This window comes from Nomascus leucogenys, chromosome 3 (genome assembly GCF_006542625.1).
Source record: "Nomascus leucogenys isolate Asia chromosome 3, Asia_NLE_v1, whole genome shotgun sequence".
Lineage (NCBI taxonomy): Eukaryota > Metazoa > Chordata > Mammalia > Primates > Hylobatidae > Nomascus > Nomascus leucogenys.
Window position 1 is genome coordinate 46,884,620 of NC_044383.1, and position 12,239 is coordinate 46,896,858.

Below are 12,239 nucleotides of genomic sequence, written 5' to 3' on the forward strand. Positions count from 1 at the left end.
GCTCTTTAAGATTCAGTCCCTAAATCTGTGAAATGGGGATTCTACCTACCTTGGAATTTTTATAAGATTTAATTTTATGTTAATTTATGTAGAGTGCTACCATAGTGTTTTGTACCTAATGAAGACTTAATAGTTATCACAAAAGCTATTCTGAAGGGGATTATTTGGAACTACGAGAGAACACAAGAGAAGTTTCATATGTGGTACCTTTAGTTAAGACGCTTATAATAGTAACAGAAAATAATCAAATGCTGATGGTTAGAACAGACATTGGAATTAAAGAGTTCTGGAGAAAGGGAAGAAACTCATGGTTTAAAGTAGATAGGTCAGGATTCATTTTATTTCTTCACCTCTTTGGTGCATTTATTTTCTTGCCTTGGCTCTGGCAATCCTGTTGAGAGTGCAAGCATCCCCTAAGCAATGTGGTCTGAGTGAACTAACAGACATTAGCAGCCTTCATTACGAGCCTTCTTTCTGGCTGTTAATTCTTGTGGTGATAACATTTCTACTTGGTGGGGGAACAAGGCCAGTGTAGTGGCCTGCCTAGCTGTGCTAGTGGGATTAGATTGCCACAGGGCTGCACTCTTAAAAACAAAGCCTACTTTTTCAATGAGGACAATTATGCAGTATCCCATAATGGCTTCACAACTTGCATTAAAATTTTTTAAAAAGTTGCCAGTACATGAAAAATATGTCTTACCTGTGAACTCTGTAGAGAGATGGACAATGTAAAGTAAATAGTGAATACTTTTTTATGGGTAAAAATATTCCGGGGTACATCTAATCTATGGCAAGGCTTGCAAATGTATAACATGTATATATTTCCCACCCCCTATTAAAATCAGAGATGGCCTTAGAATCTCTAAACACAGCACTGAAAAATGCCATCATTTACTTGATTAAACTTAGTACAAAAGATAAGAGCTTTGCTAGCATTATTGTTCTATGAAGAGGAGGATCCTACCTTTCCATGTCATATCACTGTCCAATATTTACCACTGAGTATAAAACCAAATAGAACTGGTTTCATTTTATTGGCTGAAATATTATATAATGTTATTGACAATATTGTATAAGTAAGCCAGAATTTTTATGTGGAAATGTAAATTTAGACTATAAGCTACATCCTGAATTATGATTTTTAAAATCCCTATTTATGTTGTCTATGGGAATAGTATCAGTTAGCTTTTGCTGTGTAACAAACCACTCCAAATTTGAGCGACATAAAACAACAATCATTTTATTTGTTTATGATTCGGAGGGTCAGCAATTTGGCCTCAGCCCTGTTGTGATGGGTCTTGGTTCCTGCAGTCAACTAGGGGCTGGTGATCTCATTCACATGTCTAATAGTTGGCTGCCTGTTGGCAGAGACAATTGAGGTAACTGCAGCATGTCCCACTTATCATCCAGGGGCTGGACAGGGCTTATTATCAGGGAGGTGGTTAGAATTTTCCCAAGAGCAGCAAGAGAGCATTTGCATGAGCACCTGGGGCTTGCCCTCTCTTGCTGCTCTTGGGAAAATTCTTTCCTCAGTTTGTGTCAGACTTGCTATTTTCCCATTGGCCAAAGCAAGCCACATGGTTAAGCCCAGAGTCAGTGTGAGAGAGTATTTCCCAAAGGCATAAATATGAGAAGAAATTATTACCAGGCATGGTGGCTCATACCTGTAATCCCAGCACTTTGGGAGGCTGAGGCAGGCAGATTGCCTGAGCTCAGGAGTTTGTGACCAGCACAGGCAACACAGTGTAATCCCGTCTCTACTAAAATACAAAAAATTAGCCCGGTGTGGCAGTGTGCGCCTGTAGTCCCAGCTGCTTGGGAGGCTAAGGCTGGAGAATCGCTTGAACCCAGGAGGTGGAGGTTGCAATGAGCCGAGATGGTGCCACTGCACTCCAGCCTGGGCGACAAGAGCAAGACTCCATCTCAAAAAAAAAAAAAAAAAAAAAAGAAAAGAAAAGAAATTATTGTAAGTATTTTTCTAAACAACCTACCACAAGGACACTGTTTTAAAATAATAATGTGTGGTAATGAAACAATATGCTTATATTCACATAATTTTTCAGAAAAGGCTTATTGTAATGTAATAATTATACTTAGAAATTACATGAAGACATTTAGTATTATTATTTCAATTAAATACTATACTGAACCATTGCTCTTAACCTTATCCCTACTACTAAAAATATTTAACTTTCATAATCATCCAAATGATAAAGGTACTACTGTTATTCCCATTTTACACCTGAGGAGATTCAGACTTAGAGAAGTTGTAGATCTTTCCCAATGTCACCATAGCTGAGGGAATAACATTTGAGGAACTTTAAGGATATACTAATATAATGTATATGAGGAACTTAACATGGTGCCTTCCACAGAGTGTTCAATGAGTATATGGACGCTATATTTATATTATAATATTATTGATAATAGTTGAGTATGAAAGATTATTTTATTTTAAAAGTCAGGTCATATATAGCTATAAAACTAATAACTCACTAACATATTAAATTTCCCATTATGGACATATCTATAATTGGTTCTATATTTTGTTTTAACTGGAACTGACTACAAATCCAATATAAACTCTAGTTTTCAGGGAAGTCATGTAACTCAGCTCACTAGGAAACAATCAAACTTTTCAAGCACCACTCATTAAGCTATGTCATTAAATCTGAAGCTACATTACCAAAACACTAAATAATTGGCTAGCTTCTCTTTATTCCTTCAGTGATTACAAAAGATGTCTTTATCAAATCTTTATGAATGCCATTTATTATTCATTTTGGTTAAAAGTGGGAGGGTTTATTTGAAGGAAGGAGGTTAAATTCCACATATTTTATGTTTATAAATATATATATCACCTCTGCATTAGTCACATGGTGAGAAAAGAACTGGAAATCATGTTTTCAAAATAATCTTTTATTTTATATTTTACTTATTTATTTTTTTTTTTGAGATGGAGTCTTGCTCTGTTGCCCAGGCTGGAGTGCAATGGCATGATCTCGGCTCACTGCAACCTCTGCCTCCTGGGTTCAAGTGATTCTCCTGCCTCAGCCTCCCGAGTAACTGGGATTACAGGCACCCGCCACCATGCCCAGTAATTTTTGTATTTTTTAGTAGAGACTGGGTTTCACCATGTTGGTCAAGCTGGTCTCGAACTCCTGACCTCAGTTGTTACACCCACCATGGCCTCCCAAAGTGCTGGGATTACAGGCATGAGCCACCTCACTCGGCCTTAAAAAGAATCTTTAAAGGATACCTTAAGGAAATGTGAAACAGGTTTATGCTACACTTGATAACATTCTTCCATTTTCCTGAATGGAGTCCAGGAAAATACTAAATGTCGACATCTAGTCATCAAATGATAATTTTCATATCAAAGTTAAGTGTAAATGACTCATTAATTCTTTGGTTGCTCTGTTCTCTTATAATTAACTTGAAATCAAAGAAAGAGTAGGCAGAGAGAGTATAAGGACTGGAGTTCTCCAGGTTAGTTCGTTAAAACTCGGTTAAGGCCAAAATGGCAGGGAAGTGCAAAACAGGCATCCCTGACCAGGAGTCAAACTGGTGTTTCTTTTCAGCACTGCTTTTAGATTTATACCTCACTCAGTAGTCAGTATCTTTAGTGTTGCAACATGGCATAAACTACTTCTCTACTATTCCCATGTACTTATTGAAAGTGAATGCGGGTTAAGGGTAAAAATATGAATAAACTTGAATTGAAATATTCCACATAAGAATTAATTTTGAGGTTTAGCTTTCAGCATCAATTTATACAAGTGGGTCTCAACTGGGGGGTGGGGGGGGCGGAGAAATTCTCATTTGACAACATCCGGAGATATTTTTGGTTGTAACAATCCAGGATGAGGGCTGCTACTGGAGTCTAGTGGATAGAGGCGAAAGATGTTACTAAAGATCCTACAATGCACAGCACAGTCTCCTACAAGAGAAAATTATCTGGCCCCAAAGGTGAATAGTGCTGAGGTTGATATAACTCTGATTTATATAAACAAAATTGCACTAGCTCTAATTGCTTAAGCCATCTAGCCACTGGTGTACATGGCTATCTCTCAGGCATGTTTTAGAAAATATTTGTGTGTGTGTGTGTGTCTGTACACACACGTGCATGTGCACAGGAAATTAGGCTATTTCTATAATCTGTTGAACTGTAAGATCCTAGGCTACCCATTTATTTTACTGTTTTGGAGACTGTTATCCAGAAGAGGCCCATGGAATTATTGAAATCCAGCAAATATGAAGGTTAATGCTTTTTAGTACACATCTTAGGATGATGTATGGCATCAGTGAGAGGACAGCTTCTCGTGGTGGTCTCCATACCCAGTGTAAGTGGGATCAAGTTTCAGGGTAAGAGAAGGCCAAAGGAAAAGTTGTTTTCTGCTTTCTGGATACTGTTTATTAGTAAAGCTAAGTCATTTTATTATGATATCTATATATTTAAGAAATCATAGAAATTCAATGACTTAAAACATTTTCATGATTTGTTATGTTGATTGCAGTTGTAATTTCATGGGTATATATATATAATCTGTCTAAATTGATAATATTTAATAATTTAAATGTGTGCAGTTTATTGTATGTAATTTTCCTCAATAACATTGTAAAAATTGTATACAATATACATTAGTACATTCTCACTGTAGAAAGTTCAAACAGTGTGTATTTTACCAAACTTGACAGTTATCCACCTCTCCTCACTCCTACTCCCCTTCCCTCTGGTAACACGTTGAGTTTGGTTATTTAAATACATATGCATGTATTTTACATATATCATGTAAACATGGTCATGTAAATGAAATCACAGTAGTTTCCCTTACTTTTTTTCACTTTGTATCATATCTTGGCATTCTTCTTATAGGTCTATTTCATTCTTTTTTTGTGGCTACATTTAATTTTATAATGTATCATCCATTATTTAATCACTTAATTTTAAGGGTTTTTTTTCTCTTTTGCAAACAACAAAAATACTTTGTGTATACACATGATCATTATGTCTATAATCTGAACGTTTAGAAGTAGGATTGCTGAATAAAAGCTAACACATATTGCGATTTGGATTGCTACTGCTAAATTGCTTGCTACCAAGGGCTTTAGCAACAGCTTACACTCTCATCAATATTTGGGAGGGCCCTTTTTCACAACTTTGACAATAAGGAATATTATCAATCTCTTAAATTTTGCTAATTTGACAGACAAAAATAAATTTTGTTCAGGATGAATGTCTTTGTTTTTATCATTTCGTATGGGAAATTTGTATTTTTTATTTTGTATTGAATTAGGTATCTTGTTGATTTGTAGGAGCATTTTACATCTTATGAATACTAACTGTTTCATATATTTATAAAGCATTGTCAATGATTACACATAGAATTATTATATAATCCAGCAATTCCAGTTCTGGGTATGTGCTGAAAACAAATGAAAGCAGAGACCTGAACAGATTCTTGCACACCAATGTTGATAGTTGCATAATGCACAACAGCCAATAGGTAGAACCAGTTGAAGTATCCATTGGCAGATGAACGGATGAACAGAATGTGGCCTATAAAGACAATGGAATATTATTCGGCTTCAAAATGGAAAGACATTCTCATACATGTTACAACGTGGATAAACCTTGAGAACATTAGGCTAAGTGAAATAAGACAGTCACAAAAGGACAAATAATGTATGATTCCACTTATATGATGTGATGGTTAATACTGAGTGTCACCTTGATTGGATTGAAGGATGGCAAAGTATTAATCCTGGGTGGGGGTGTTGCCAAGGGAGATTAACATTTGAGTCAGTGGGCTGAGGAAGGCAGACCCATCCTTAATCTGGTGGGCACAATCTAATCAGCTGCCAGTGAATATAAAGCAGGCAGAAAAACGTGAAAACGCAAGACTGGCCTAGCCTGCCAGCCTACATCTTTCTCCCCTGCTGGGTGCTGGATGCTTCCTGCCTAGCCTCCCAGACTACATCTTTCTCCTGTGCTAGATGCTTCCTGCCCTCAAACATTAGACTCCAAGTTCTTCAGTTTTGAGACTTGGACTGGCTCTTCTTGCTCCTCAAGCTTACAGACAGCCTATTGTGGGACCTTGTGATAGTGTAAGTTAATACTTAATAAACTCATATATATACATATAATAAACTCGTGTGTGTGTGTGTGTGTGTGTGTATATAAACACCACATTGGTTTAATTACTAGAGCTTCACAGTATATTTGGTGGTAGGGCAGCAATACAATCTTTGTTGTTTTCAAGTATTTTTCTTACCCTATTATAATATTTGTTTCATACAAATTTTCAAATCCACTCATCCACTTCTATTTTTAAAGCATTGTTGGAATTATACTGAATTTAGAGATAAATATATCTGGGGAGATATATCATAGTTATTATCCAGAATATTTTGGTTAATCACATTATTCTTACTTTTCTAAGTATAGAAAAATAGTTTTTACTATTGAAAATTATTCTTATTTATAAAATGTTTTGTAATATTTTACACCTATACTCTCTCTCCAATTTTTCTGTAATATAGTATTTCATCGATAGTAGCAATTTTAAAACTGCTTATTCACATGATACACACTCAGGCCTTCTCTATTACACAATGTATTAACTGTTTACTAATTTTTTCTTTCCTTGGAAAAATGACTTAATTTGTACAAAATTAGAATAGAAATTTTGTTACTCTAATAAAATAATGATACAAATATATTATTTTTTAAATTAACAAGTATACATATTTGGATTTGCAAGGTTAGCTCTGTCAGAGTACTCTATTTGTTTAAGCAACTTAATTATTTTAACCTGATTTTCCTGGTGGATAAATTTTCACACTCACAAAGAAAAGCAGTCTTTATAGGAGAAGTTAAAAAAGAGGCTAATTTTAAATGAACATTAAACCCAGTGAGGAGACTATAGTCTTGCTTTACTGGTGCCACAGATAACATTTGGTTGTTTTCAAATATCTTTTTGGAAGCTTCCATATGTTATTTATTGTAAAAATGTCCCTGGTTATGGCATTATATTAAATCAGCACCTCTTAGTATAAAACTTCAAGCCCTTGGAGAGGCATTCCAAAAGGCCTTCCATATATACTGTCCAGCAAGCATGTGGCCTTGTCTTGCCCCACCCATCACACCACCTTCCTATCCCCTGACCAAACAGTTACACAAACAGGTGCCTGAGCTTTTCAGAGAACATGTTCATAGAAGAAGCCATTCAGAGAGATTATACATATACTCAGAAAGGCTCTTTCTTAGTGACAGTTTTTGGTTAGTTTTAAATTATAGAAATTTAGCTAGTTTTTACATTTGTTTGGAAAATTATTTCTTTGGTTTCAACAAAGTGGGCATGTGTCAAATTGGTTATTTGGTGATTTTGGCTTTCTGTGAATTGCTTTTTGGCAAATTAAATTGTGGAGAATTGACCAAGGCTACCCCACCTTTCTCTCTCTCTCTCTCATATGAAGACACACCCACATCTTACTGATTGTTCCCTCCTCTTCCTCTGTAGTATGACAGCACTTTGAGAAAAAGCCTTCTAGTTTTTTCACTATTGCTCCACCATTAGTCATGTGCATATCTGTGTCCCCTAACCCTAGAGCAGCTCCTTCTGCACTCTCCTGAGTTTCTTGAGGGCAGATACTGTTACTCATCTCTGTATCCTCAATGTCTAGCAGAGGGCCTGGGACCTGTAGAAAAGCAAGCGAAAAAACTTGTTGAAAGAATGAAATGAAATACATCTGCTCAGGTAATACAAACATTTATTTTTAATTTCCCTTTCTGAAGAAGAATGCCAGATTCATGATATCCTTAATAAAAAGATTCCTGGCATAAGTGGCTCTTCGCCTGTGTCTTTCCTAGAATGCTAATTTGACATTTGCACAAAAGGTAGATCAGTTTGTCTGACTGTGGAGGGGCAGATGTTGTCAGTCCTGATTGATGATGATGCCCTAGAGTCTAACCCTCAGCCACTTGTGGTATTTCCCATCTGGTCTTCACATCACTCCATTTCTGCTATTAACATTAAAATATCCAAATGTTCTGAATTGAGACTTTTAAAGGAATAGTTTGTGTTTTGCTGACCTACCCAAGCTAGAGGAATGATTTACAAGAAAAGAAAGTTACTGTGCCTGAAATAGACACACATACACACACACACACGGGTGGGGTGTACACACACACACACACACACACCAGCACCACCTTATGTTACCCCGAGGTATTCCTGGCAGTTTCTTGCTGATTTTAGCCACAGTCTGAGTAATGTCTGCTTGCCTGAGTGTTGTAAAGTGATCTCCCTTTATTAGATGAGCTCTTGAATGAAGGGTGGCGGTACTGTGTCTTCCTAGTTCAATATCTGTTGTCTTTCTGCCGCCTCTCTGCAGACTAGGAGTGGCTGCAAAGGATGCTGTGAAAAGGGGAGAGGAGTGCTGAGCCAAAGCATTTTTCAATGCAAAGACTTCTCATTGTAACTCACAGAGGTCTTTAAAATTGTTATGGGGAAGTTTTGAGTGTTACTCTGGCCTTCTCACTTTTATTAAGGCTGCTAAAATGGAGCCATATATAACACAGATTTGAAAATATAATCAATATAGCACTTGGAATTGTTACTTGTAAATATGAGAATTCTAATATCTCCTGGAATATTGCAAGTTCTGTGAAACTATTTTTTTACAAAAGCAAATTATAATTTATTTTTATAATAACTGCCTGGACATTCTGATAAAATCATTTCCAAATAAATTTGTCCTCATTGAATCTAAAATAGTAAATGAACTATTGAACTAACTATGCAATTTTGATTAGAGACCAAGAAAATCATGACAGTTATAAAGGCTTGAGAGACTATCAAAATAGAGTGCTCCTTATGCCTAGCTTTTTTTTTTTACATGGAAACTGCTAATTGGAAATAACTTGAGATAAGCTCAGATGAATGTTTCCATTAACACAAAGCAGGTGGGGAAGACTAAGGCCAGAGGTTATTTTATTGTATTCTTAAAAGACATACATGTCTTATAAGGTTTGGCTTTTGTTCTTAAAATACTAGACCATTCAAAAATTGTTATTAAATATATTTAATAAAACAAGAAGTACCTAATTTTTTTGAAAGGGAAAGAAAATCTCTAAATAATGGCTAAGTGAAGGAAGGTCGCAGACTGTCTAAATTCAGCCATGTTCCTGACTTGTTACTGACCATTTTATCGCAAAGTGAAACAGTGTGACATATTGCACTGGAATAATGGTCCTGAAAAGCAGGAAATAATAGCTTTAAGTTAGGGAATATACCAGCATACAAACCAGGTATTAAATCTTATTTGTCTAAAAATGCATGTTTTTATAAAAATGCATTTATGAATGAATTGAGTATCTTATGAGGGATACACAAATAAATGTTACTAGTGAATGATTGCCTCCAGAACAGGGAACTGGAGAACAGGGATGGGAGAGACTTACCTTTCATTGTACATTCTCTTGTACTTCCGGAATTCTGTATCACATGCATGTCTTTTCTATTAAAATTATTTATTTAAAAGATGTTCTAGCTGGGTGTGGTGGCTCACGCCTGTAATAGCTATACTTTGGGGGGTTGAGGCAGGCAGATCACTTGAGGCCAGGAGTTCAAGACCAGCCCAGCCAAAATGGCAAAACCCCATCTCTACCAAAAATACAAAAATTAGCTAGACAGGGTGGCACAGGCCTGTAATCCCAGCTACTTGGGAGGCTGAGGCATGAGAATCGCTTGAACCCAGGAGGCAGAGGTTACAGTGAGCCGAGATCGTGTCACTGCACTACAGCCTGGGTGACAGAGCGAGACTCTGAGATTCTGTCTCAAAAACAAACGAACAATGTTCTAAGCAGACAAGTCCAATTTCTATCATTTCTACAATCAAACAAAAATTCAAATCAAAAACTGAACTCAAAAAATATTTGTATTTAAAAAAAAAATCTTCCAAGTCTCTTCAAATATATGACATTAGGATTTGAACTCAAAGTGTAGGAGCACTTAGTTTCCACGGATAACTATGGAAACACATTCGGTTCATTAATAAGACTCCAAAATTATTTAAGTATATACTCATAGCTAAATACTTTATACAAAATAAATAATACTACACAAGAGAGTTATTAATATTTTACAGATGAGAAAACTAACGGTCAGCTGACTACCTAATTTCTTCAAAATCACAAGGCTGGTCCTCTACATAGGGCAAATTATAGTAACATTTCTGCTGTGTAGTAAACTAACGAATGATTTCAATCCTTTCTAGAACCTATGTTTGGAAGATTTACTCTTCAGTCACATTAGTGTTTTGCTTTAAACATAAACATCTTTTATGGAGGGCTGTTCATATTGTCATCAGTATGCTTTAAGCAGTTCATAATTTATAGCAATGTTTAGTGTTGCTCAAGTATCCATTTGAAATGCATTATAGTTTCACTGAAAATGACCCTTTTGGGAAGGCAGGCTTCTGGAAATGGCAATACATTCCTAGTGTTTTTAAAGGATATTTTAAAAATGGCAGTCGAGTCATTTATGAGTTTTATCTTGTTGCCTGACAATTTTTACCACAAACTAAAAGACTTAAAACCAACTTATCTCACAGTTTTGGTAGTGAGAAGCGTGGGGACAGCATGACTAGGATCTTTGCTCAGGGACTTAACAGGCTGAAATCAAAGTGTCAGCCATGCTTCCTTCTCACCTGGAGCTAGAGGTCCTCTTCCCAGCTCATGCGGTTGTGACAGAATTCAGTTCCTTGCTGTTGTAGGACTGAGGTCCCCACTTCCTTACTTAATGTCAGCTAGGAGTTGCTCTACATCCCTGGAGTCCACCTGCATTCCTTGCCATGCAGCCTGCTCCATTCTCAAAGCCCATAACAGGAGATCTCTCTTGAGTCCAATCCCAATCACATTTCAAATCCCTATCTCAAGAGGAGCCTAATTTCTTTTAAGGACTTGTCTGATTAGGTCAGGCCCTAAGAGAAACAGGTAAGTTTTCTCTCTTAAGGTAAAATGATTTGAGATGTTAATTATTGTTACAAATTCTCTTCACAGCAGCACTTTTATTAGTATTTGATTGTATATTGATTGAGTATCTGGGAGAAGATGCTACCAGGGGTGGAAAACTTGGGGGATATAAATGTAGTATAAACATTCCCACCACCATCACCACCAATCCTGTCCCCATCCCCTACTCTCTTCCCCTGGTGAGCTATCGTTCCAACAAAAAGTCAAAGAAGGGATTACATTACCATGTTACTTATATTTATTTATATAGAGTTAAATTAAATAATAAATGATATTTGGCTTTCCTGTTCATTTGAGTCTTAAAGGTCTAGGTGCAAGAGAATATACTTTCCCCATCTGTGCTTTATAGTTGGGATAACTGATGCTCAGGGAGATGAAATTATTGGCCTCCTCAAGTTACATGGCATCCCTATCTTCATATTTTAGGTCCATGGTTTTAAATTTACTGCAGAATTTTATTTCTATAATATATTAAATATCACAATTTTTAGGTCAGTTTTATTTTTCATGATCTCTGGAAAGAACTGTTTTTTTTTCAAACCTGTGGACAAATATTGCAGAAAATAATAAAACACAATGGTCTTACTGTTGTATGCCTGCATGAGAAAGAATTTCATTTACATCAATAGGACCACATTGTGAAAAGCATTTATATACTTTTTTTTTCTATAGGAACTCATGTTTTTTTTTTTTTTTTAATAACTGTATGGGCTGGGCACAGTGGCTCATGTCTGAATCCCTGCACTTTGGGAGGCCGAGGCGGGTGGATAACTTGAGGCCAGGAGTTCGAGACCAGCCTGGTCAACATGGTGAAACTTTGTCTCTACTAAAAATACAATAATTAGCTGGTTATGGTGGCAAACGCCTGTAATCCCAGATACTTGGGAGGCTGAGGCAGGAGAATCACTTGAACCCAAAAGGGGGAGGTTGCAGTGAACTGAGATCACACCACTGCACTCCAGCCTGGATGACAGAGCAAGACTCCATCTCAAAAAAATAAATAACTCTTATGATTCCTTATGGAAATCCAGAAAACAGAAACCAACTATTTTTGAAGTTTGTTTAATTAAGGCAACACTTCATTTGCCATTTTCATCTTCTGTGTGTTGGTTAATGTCAATGTGGGTGTGTTTCAGGACTTCAAGATTTTATCTTACTAAAGGTGCGACCACACTTTATGATCGAAACAACATGGCTGGTT